The 10913-nt window shown below is 40.9% G+C and overlaps 1 long non-coding RNA gene across 1 annotated transcript; it reads left to right on the top strand.

Annotated features, from left to right (window-relative positions):
• The first annotated feature begins 549 nt into the window (after positions 1 to 549).
• LOC142776665 (uncharacterized) lies at positions 550 to 10490 on the top strand. The gene is made up of 2 exons (XR_012887711.1): positions 550 to 913; positions 3061 to 10490. It is a non-coding gene; the product is annotated as an uncharacterized LOC142776665 (long non-coding RNA).
• Positions 10491 to 10913: the final 423 nt, after the last annotated feature.

Below are 10913 nucleotides of genomic sequence, written 5' to 3'. Positions count from 1 at the left end.
ACCTCAAATGACACTCAATTGGCTCATACATACGTTCACGTTTCCTCTAAAACAGTAATATTAAAACATTATTTATAAATATTACTGTTCTAGAAGAACGTTGATAGTATGCATATGTCAAGGCACCGTTAGTTGAGCTTGCTTCGGTTCTAGATTTTCCCCATTTTGAATTAAAAAATATCTCCTCAAACGAACATAAAAAAGGGTGGGAGATGTGTCAAATATGGAACAACCTCCTTGCCACCCTTACCTAACTTTTTATTTATATCTATGTTCCGCAAGTAACAAATTTTCACTCCGAAATGTCGAAACAACGCCGCAATAACGCCTCACCCGGGAAAAAAAATGTACATTACGAAGGCTACGTATTTGCCACCTGCACACGTCAGTGGCAAAAAAAAAGACTTTGAAGCTCTGCTATCAAATAAATATGTTGTCAAGCATGAAATATTACACTATATCTTGGAGGCTTGACATAGCTTGGAAATTATATCATAAAACGGTACTATGTGTTTCGGTTTCGGTTTCGGTTTTGAGGTTTCGGGGCAACTGCGCATCGCCATCGTCAACAGGCAGACTTTGAATTGGGTGGTAACATGTCGTGTGCGTGTTTGCTGCAGGCTGACGGTGGTTTATTATTTTACTATTCACTTGCTTTGTCAGGGACGCGTACTTATACGGCTTGCACAGTTTAACTTGTGCTTACAGTGGATACAGTACGTGTCACTGCAATCTGTGGCGTGTCGGCTAGTACAGAACAACTTCGGTGCGGCGGAGTGTGTGTCCTCTGTCAACGGCCTTCGTTGAAGCTTGTGCCCGCCGCAAGCAGAGTGTTTACGATCGAGCAATCAACGGACTGTACGCTGGGAGCTACATGGAGAACGCTTTTGGATTTCGGGCTATTGCTGAAAAGGTAAGCTTTCGTGTATGCGAACAACGAAGTGCAGAAGTGCGTGCCTGCCTGCCAACTCCCGATTTGCCCGCGATACTCGTAATTGCAGGAAGCGACCGTCTCATGGTGTCGGTAGCTTCGTGACCTTCGCTCGCTGTGTGCTTATCAGCTGTGATGTCTCAACAGTCACAGTGTTCGTGAACCTCGCTTAGGGGCATGGTTAAAGAAAACGGGGGGATGTGCCCCGCGCAGATACATGATGATAAGGGGCGCGAAAAAAACGACACACAACAGAGAAGAAGTACACGGGACGACGCGCTACTTCCCTTTATCATCATGAACCAGCACCAACTCGCCCAACTTTTTACTTTACCGCGCAGATAAACCTTACGGCATTCGGCAGCGGGTGAGAAAACAATGGGGGGGGGGGGGGGGGCTGAGCGAGCCGAGGTGGGCGAAAGAATTGGCATAATAATAATAATAAAAACGAAGCAGATCAACGGTAAAAGAGGCGCCAGTTGTCAGTTAGCGGGACTGCAGTGGACAAATGGGGCGCGTTTATTACGCGGGAGGAAAAAAAATCCAGATTTCAATGACTGAAGATAGGGGTGCGTTTTTAATGCGAGTAAATACGCTATTTAAAGCAACAATTGAAAAATACTTAAACTTTGTATCAGTACCTCTTTGATGCCTGCGCTTTGCAGCGGCGTGACGTGTTTTGTTAAAAATCGTGCAGCTAACCAAAGAATTTATATGTACCTTGTTTAATCAGTGATTCGCGCTTTTTATGCCTTGCTTGGTTTGTTTATATTTAATCTAGTATATCGTAAATAATCAGGATATAGTAATATTGATCTGCTTTAATAAGGCATTGAACAGCCACACTCAATTGCACACATCTTTTTGCATTTTTTGCACCATTGTACTGCGGCACATAGAATATTGTAGAATAGAATATTTCTGTATATCTTGGTGTAGGGTTTTGCGATGTGGTTACACATGAAAGCTTAGCCAAAGTGTACCAACAAACACGCACACAAAACTTTCAGTTAGACTGATACAGCACAGATGATAATGGTGTAGGCATAGTTAGCCACTAAAGAACACGCTCGCGAAAAACAAAATGAGGATGGCGACACAGGTGGCTGTAAATGAAAGCAGGCAGACCTAACAGCTCTTGTCTGTTTCATGCATTTTGTCTGTGCAGGTTTCATCCTTCCGAATGTAAGGACACTGATCCAACTAATAAGCCCTCCATGCATATATTCCTGTTAGCTACTTCTCCAATATGTCGTGCATTTCTTAAATTACACATATTTATGGTCCAACAGTCCAGAGCTTATTGAGCATATATTTAACTTACTTGTGATATATTATCTGTTGCATGGCTGTTTTTATGAATTAAAAAAATTCAACTGCGAATGAGCTGCTTATGCATGCACTCGAAGAATAGGGTTAGCACGTCTTATTTATTCTTGAGAGTAGTCAGTTTTACTCGTGGCCTAAAGTAATCATTTTGTTGACCAATAAGCAACCTGTGAAAAACATAAAATTGTCGAGTACACCAAATTTATGTAACTGGAGAAGAAATTTAGAGGTGAGCTTCCGAAAATACACAGTGCTGTTTTTCCAGCAGCAGTTGTCATATTGTAAGTGCTGTTGATCCTTCCATATTGGGGCTTGCTCGATGTTTTACACTATTTTCACACAGTAGATTGTACATCTGTGATGTGTACATGTCTACACAACGATCCTTCAAAGTAAATGATAAATATTGCTACTTTTCTGTCTGAATGGGTTTATATAATTTTTTGTATCAACCATTGTAGTGGCCTATTGGTTAGGGTATTCTAGCTTAGCAAGAAAACTTGGTATAAACGCTGAAATTTGAGCTGCCCTGTATATTTCAAGCTTCTTGGTAGGTGCATGATTCAAGAGAGAAGCACTTTTTCACCACCACCACGGTGGTGAAAAAACCATACTCAAGCATGGCACTTGCATTCGTACACTAATATGCACAGATGCTTGTAAACGTAAAAGTGAATAGTGGTAAAGCTGAAAGTGGAGAAGCTGGAGCTTTTTATTATAAGACACATCATAATGAGGTTCTGATTGTTCCCAGTATTTTTTAAATGCTTAGTTGAATTTTGTGCATCTCTTACGTGCAGAGTGTTGAAAGGAAAGCACACTACGTCTTCTACGATGGACTGGGTGCTGACAATGCAGTGCACTCTTCATCACAACCTGAAAGCAGCTGTTCCGGACTCACGACCTCACTCAAAGGGTCGCAGCAGTGGTGGACGCTACTCATAGGGTGCACCAAATATCTTGTACATTTTAGGAACATTCCTCTTATGGGAAAGGCTTCATCTCAAGCTATGTGTCCTATATACCTATTTATATTTTCAATTTAAGTATCAGTTTGCCATCAGATCAACAGCAGTGCGTGTAGAAAACTGTGTACAATGCATAATGTTACAGTTGTATGAAAAACTAGAGATGGCCTAGATGTCGCCAGCTTAAAAGGTTGATGCACTAATGGGTCAATCCACGCCAAACATCCCAGCTATATTAGCGACCATCTCAAATGTATTAAAAAAAAATTGTGATGATTTACTGCATTGAAAACAGTGAAATAGCAAAATAATTTCAAAAGAAAAAAATTTTCGGTCACGTAGTTGCCTTCTGAACTTACTGGAATGTCGTTTCAGTGTGGTTTGTGGGAAAGTAGTTTAAAAGTACTGCTCATTTCTTCGATACCAAAATTTGTCTACATGTTAAGCACAAGTTCATGTGTAAAGTGTTTGAAGCGCAGTAATATTAGTGCAATTTCACTGGCACATACGCCTTCAAGACTAACAATGTGCTTGATACGACTGGTTGGTGCTGTATGGTAGACAAAGAAAGTGCTTAAAAGCGCAAAGGACAAGAAGGGGAAGAAGAAACGAGAACAGAGCCCTGAACAAACAGTCAAAGTTTATTGCAAACCAACTGCAATATATAGAAAACAGAATCTGCGCATAACCACGCACCATAAGCAGAATCGCACATACATGCACCATACAGCCTATCTTAGCAACAACCGGTCATGTAAATGGACCCAAGATAACTAACTTCACAGCAGTTAAGAAAAATCGAGGGTACGCTAACACAGGAAGCACCAAGTGTTTGAATATAGAAAGCTTCACTAATCTCGTGCTCGCGCCGATTTTTATATCCCCCGTGATCAAACACTTGTCGAGAATTGGCTGACAACAAGACTTATTACAATGGTCTGCCAAGTGGCTGGGAAGGAAACCTTTTAGAGAGTTAGCGTACCCCCTCAACCGATCATTCATTCATCGCCCTGTTTGGCCAATGTAACCATGCCCAAAAGTAAAAAAATATCTTGTAGAGAATCGCTAAAACACATTCAAGATGGCACGTAGCGTGTTTCTTAGTGCATTCTTCTTTCTTAGGTCCTTCGCTGTTGACCCTGTGACACAGCCCAGCGAGGTTATCGCGTGCGCAGAACACAACTCTTACACCTATTTTGCCAGTGACCTTCTTTAGCCTTTGGGAAACTTCGTGTATGTAGGGAATAACAGCCTTGCTAGAATGAGGCTTGTTGAGCTAGCTGTTGCTTTGTCTCTTATCAACCACTCTTAGTGACGTTAGGAGAGTCTCGGCAATGGAAGTTAGCTCGGGATTAGAAAAGCCTCCTTGTTGAAGGCAGTGAACTTGGAGCAAGAAACTGCACTCTATCTCGCGGTGACAAGAGCCAGTTAAAATTGCCTTTAGGCAGGAAAAAGCGATGCTTCACTTGACCAGCTCTAATGCGCGGACGTAAAAAGGAGGTTCTTTCTTGAGCATCACTCGTACCGCCAACATACATGATGAACAAAAAAAAAGCATTTCTAATTCTAGACATCGTAGCTTGTCGTCAGAAATAAACTCCGATGTTATTTCTAGTTTCTTCATTTCACACCCGAAGACGTCAAATATCTCATCGGTGGATCGCCGAGGATCAGATTGATCGATGCGGTAAAGCACTAAAAAGTCGTCAACGTAGTCGAACACTTTAACTGTACTCGTGTGATCAAAGTTAGCCATGAGACTTCTTTCATACCGCGCGAGTAAAAAGTCACAAAGAACCGGTGCTAAACTTGAGACATTGCACACATCTGCACCGGTGAGATATTTGACATTTTTTGGCGTGAAATGGTGCAACTGGAATTAAAGTCGGAGTTCGATTCATGACGACAAGTTACGATGCCTTGACTTGGAAATGCTTTTTTGGTTGACCATGTATATTGGCGATACGAACCTTTCTCAAGGAAAAGCCTTCTTTTCACGTCCACTAATTCTAAGCTAGTCAAGCGAAGCATCTCTTTTTCCTGCCTAAAGGCAATTCTAACTGACTCTTGTCACCGCCAGATAGAGTGCAGTTTCTCGTTCTAAGTTCACTGCCTTCAACAAGCAGGCTTTTCTAATCCCCTGCTAACTTCTATTGCCGAGACTCTCCTAACGTCACTAAGATTGCCTGATGAGACACAAAGCAAGAGCTAACTCAACAAGCCTTATTCTAGCAAGGCGGTTATTCCCTACGTACACGAAGTTTCCCATAGGCTAAAGAAGGTCGCTGGAAAAATAGGTGTAAGAGTTGCGTTGTGCGCACGCGACAAGCTCGCTGGCCTATGTCGCAGGGTCAACAGCGAAGGACCTGAGAAAGAAGCATGCACTAAGAAATACGCTATGCACCATGTTGAATGTGTTTTAGCTATTCTCTACAAGATATTTTTTACTTGTGGACATCGGCCAATCAGGGCGATGCATGAATGATCGGTTGAGGGAGCACGCTAACTCTCTAAAAGGTTTCCTTCCCAGCCACTTGGTAGACCATTGTAATAAGTCTTGTTGACAGCCAATTCTCGACAAGTGTTTGATTACGGGGGATATAAAAATCGGCGTGAGCACGAGATTAGTGAAGCTTTCTATATTCAAGAACTTGGCACTTCCTGTCTTAGCGCACCCTCAATTTTTTTAACTGCTGTGAAGTTAGTTATCTGGGGTCCACTTATATGACCGGTTGTCGATAAGGTAGGCCGTATGGTGCATGTATGTGCAATTCTGCTTATAATGCGTGGTTATGCGCAGATTCTGTTTTCTGTATATTGCAGTTGGTGTGCAATAAACTTTGGTTGTTTGTTCAGGGCTCTGTTCTCGTCTCATCTTTTCTTTCTTGTCATTTGCACTGTTAAGCACTTTCTTCGTCTACTATGCCTACAAGAACTTAGCCAACATGTGTTATGAATGTCTGACTACTGAATACTAACTACACAAAAGGTATATTTTGAGGAAATAATATTATGAGACTTCTTAAGCTGCTAAACATTACGAGAAAAAATTAAGAGTTTCGCAGAATCGTCATTTTCGTTTATATTGAGACCCGATTTGCACTGTGTAGTGGTCCAAATAAATATGACCTTCAAACCTACATCGAAAGGGAACAAAAAGGTATTTTCGTGTGCCAATGGTTATCATTACATTTTTTTGTTTTAAGGAAGAAAAGTTTTGAACTTTCCCATTGATGAAAATAAGAAATTTCAAGGTGGCAGCTGTTGTATGACGAAATGGCAAGATAGGCACCAATGGGAATACTAAAAAATATTTTCTTTCTTAAAACAAAAAATTCAATGATAGTATATGAAAAGAAGTGTTCATTTGCTTTCAATTTATGTATAAAGGTAATTTTTAGTTAAGCCACCACATGGCATAAATCGCATCTGAATATGATCAAAAATTACGATTTTGTAGAATTTATGATTTTTTCTCATACAGTTTACCAGCTTGATAAGTCTCAAATATTTTTTTCTCAAAATATACCTTGCGTGGAGTAGGTATTCACTACACAGATATTCATACAAACTGCAGTATTGCAATAAAGAAATTGCAAACATAGCACATTTTGGACAAATTCTTAGAAGCATATGTGCCAGTATAGTTGCAATAATATTACTGAGTTTCTAACACCTTACACAAGAACCTTTACTCAACATGTAGACCAAGTTTGGTATGGAACGTACTTTTAAAATAAATTTTATCACACACACCCAAACGACATCCCGGAAAGTTCCGACGGCAACCTTGCGACCAAACATTTTTTCTCTCCGAAATATCCTACCGTTTCACTGCTTTCAATACAGTTAATCAGCACAATATTTTCCGAATGCATTTGAGATGATCGCCAAAACGGCTGGGCGTTTAGCATGAAATCACCCTAACAGTGTGTCATGAACACAGAAAAAGGTCCTATGCTTATTAAGCCCTTTATTTACCAAAAAGTATACTGAAAGTGCCTCCTCTGAGGCACTGTATAGAGCCGCTTTTTTCACAGTTCTAAGGGAACTAACTGCACGTGCTATTGTTGTTTACATGTGTAGCAGTAGCATTAATATGTAGTAGAACTAGCTTTTGGGATAGTTGGTGCATGTTTGCATTAAATATTAGTCAATTTTGCGCCAAAACGACGACCACACAAACGAAGAAAACACATAAACGAAATGGGCACTCATTTGCAATTGTTGACTTCTTGAGGAAATAGGCTGATATAAACCCACTTTTTGTCAACGCTTGTGCAACCTACTCGGGCCGTCCCTTACCTAATCACGCTATAGGACACATGATCGCTAGATACCGTGCTTCCAGCTCATACATGATGAGTGAAGTTTTGCTAACGCAATCGATACCCCTTTTCTTTTGTGAAAGCCCATCAAAATGGCTCTTGGTGTGAATCCACATGAAGTGACATGTGCTCTTGAATGGGCACCGTCGTTATTCTTTGCCGTGATGGCGTGCTCCCTCGCTAGATCATTGACGCAGCGCCTCGTCGTCTGGCTAACATGTCTCTTTCTGCACGATAAGGGTATTTTGTAGACCACTTCAGTAGCAGACTTCATGAATGGCCACGCATGCTTCTCTTTACAGCCTTTCAGCTGCTCAGCATGATTTTCAGCGATGCACCGGCGCAATTTTGCTAGTTTGTTAGGGGCACGAACATGATCAGTACTTCATGCCGGCTCGCCACCTTTTTAAGGTTGTACGTATGAATATATAATATATTATGAATATAAGGTACAAACAGCTGCTAGTGAGCACCCGTCCTGTTGATGTGGTTTCTTTGTGCGGTCGTGGTTTTGACGTGAAATTGACTATTCAATTCAGGCAATAATGTCTATTCACAGCACATGTTTAATGTTAGTAGCAAAATATTACATGATATTTTCGTATTCATATTTGCATGTTCAAGAGAACAGCAGCCGTGCCAATTGTGTCAATTGGATACAATTTCCTAATTTTGCACAAAACCATTATGAAATGCCCAACCAGCCTCAATTATTTCTCAGTATTGTTAATTTTATCAAGAAACATAAAATCCATTATTCAACTTAAGTTTGCGCATCACCATCCAATTGATTGATGTGTGCAGTTTAATGTCCTAAAGCCACCATTTGATTATGAGACGCTTTAGGGGAGGGCTCCAGAAATTTCGGCCGCCTGGGGTTCTTGTGCACCCAAATCTAAGGAAATGGGCCTACAGCATTTTCGCCTGCATGAAAAATGCAGCTGAGTACTTTGGCGACTAAACCATCGAGGCGGGGTCATCATCATCCAATCTAATACAGATGTACCAACCGTAATTATAACTTTTAATTGACTATATTCTAACCTCACGGCAAAAGAAAAGAGTAGAACGATTTAAAAGGAAGTTCTACCCCCTCCTTTCTATGACGTCCATAACGTTTTTTAAGTCGCTTTTGCCAGAATACGCTTTCGCTCTGCGGAAAAGTGCTTTTTGATTTACAGGACACAAAATATTTTTGTCCTTATATTAATCTGCCATGCAGATGCCATTCAATAACGAGTACTAGTATAAGTGCTGGCCGTCTTTAAGAGTGATTTATGAGGTTTTCGCAGCCTTAAGCGACGATAAAGAAAATCGTATGCCACTTTTTTTCTTTTCGCCACCCCCATGAGCTCCCTCCTCCTTTACGAATATGTGGAATTTCTGGGTCGCCTGTCAAACAGTTAGACAAGCTCACCAAATGCTACTGCGAGTTTTACGCCCGTATTTTAGAACGTCCCTTCACTAAATGCTTCACCTTGACTTGAGAAAATTGATTCCAGCGCAGTCTCTAGGCAGAGCAAGTCACTCAATATCAGAAATAATCTGCTGCGATTCTCAAGAAATGCAGCGTCATTTTTAGACAAGCGGTGGCGCTGTGCTCAGCTAGTACAAGTGAAGGATGAGATTTGAGTCGAGGAGCATTCGTATATAGGGAGGATAGCATTGTTTGCACTGTGGGACAGTTCAAGAGTGCTTTTGTTGAAATAGCTGCACTCTCATGTATTTTGAATGAATTAGCGTATGTCAAATAATTTCTACATATACTTTTTTGTGTGTGTGATTCAGTATAATTTGTTGTACTACTGTAAATTTGGAGCCCCACCGCGGTGGTCTAGGGGCTATGGTACTCGGCTGCTGACCCCCAGGTCGTGGGATCGAATCATGGCTGTGGTGTCTGCACTTCCGATGGAGGCAGAAACGCTGTAGACCCGTGTGGTCAGATTTGGGTGCACGTTAAAGAACCCCAGGTGTTTAAAATTTCCGGAGCCCGCCACTACGACGTTTCTCATAACCATATGGTGGTTTGGGGATGTTAAACTGCACATATCAATCAATGCTGTAAATTTGAAATTTCAAGCTCAAAAATGCTGTGTTTGTTTTCCTGAAACCTGCTCCAAATTTAGATTTTCTCCCTAGAAAAGCAAGATATAATGCTCCAAAATATTGCTCCAGATGATAGCTTGGCTGCTCCACCTCTGCTAGCTGTAAGTGGTTACTCTTTCACCCTGCTTTTGTGTGCCCATTTTGTGTTCTTTGATGTTGCATTGTTTCAGGGGGACATATTATGTGATGCGCTTGATATTTTACATCTTCAAATCAATTATTCTGCGTGGTTAGTATCTAGTGACACTGTTAAGCTATTCTAATTTTGCCTATTGTTTTCACTCCTGTAGTATTATTTCCCCAGTATTCTGAATGTCTGAACACACAAGGGTTATTGTGAAATTAAAATGCCATTTTAAGACTGTTTTGTCATTACATTCATTAGAATACCACTAGCTTTGCATAATATGCATAAGGCATGCCACAACACATGCAAACTGTGGCGTACCAATGTGGCAATTGTAGTGTGCATTGATATATTATTTCAGTATATTAGAGAAATAAGGCATGCTGCATTACACTACTCTTCCTGCTGTTTGTATGCTTCACTGCACTGTGCTTTTGTGCTGCATTGAAGCGTGTTAAAATTAGTTCTTCATTTTCAAGTGCAAATAAAGGCTCTTTTGTTGTACTTTGATATGCATGCATTAGTCGTTAGAGCTCCATGCCGTACCATTGACGTCTGATTTCCGGTCTTCTTTTGTAGCAAATGGCATTCTGCTTTGCACAATTGAAAAAGGCTTTTGATTAATGTACAATTTGTCTCTGAATTCTGTATGTTCTCTGTGCCTAATAAAATAAAGCTTGATTTCGTTTTGCACAATGGCATCACTTTGTGAACGTTGTGTTATGTGTGGCAGCTCATTTTGAGTGATGCCTTTGCATTAAGCTAGGATTACGTGTTATATGCCGTGCTTCATATATGCACCATAAAAGCTGTGCTAAGGCCAGGATTACCACACTGTGGCAGGAGCCACTACAATAGGACATCTGCACATGAAAGGTCTAGCTAAAGGGTAAGCTTTCACGTGCTTCCACAGGGGCTTACTGGAAAGGGGTAACTTTCGAATTATGGTATTTTTTGCACGGGTGTTGGCGCATTATTCAGCATGAACACCCCCACACCCTTTTTGCTGTTTGAGCAATTACACCCCTACACTACTTTTGTTTTTAAGGGTGTTAGGGTGTCACAGCAATATTACACCCTTACGCCCTTAAGATTACTTGGGTACATTCGCTTTTACACCCTCA

Source organism: Rhipicephalus microplus, chromosome X, assembly GCF_043290135.1.
Source record: "Rhipicephalus microplus isolate Deutch F79 chromosome X, USDA_Rmic, whole genome shotgun sequence".
Taxonomy (NCBI): Eukaryota; Metazoa; Arthropoda; class Arachnida; order Ixodida; family Ixodidae; genus Rhipicephalus; species Rhipicephalus microplus.
This window is presented reverse-complemented; position numbering and strand designations above follow the sequence as displayed.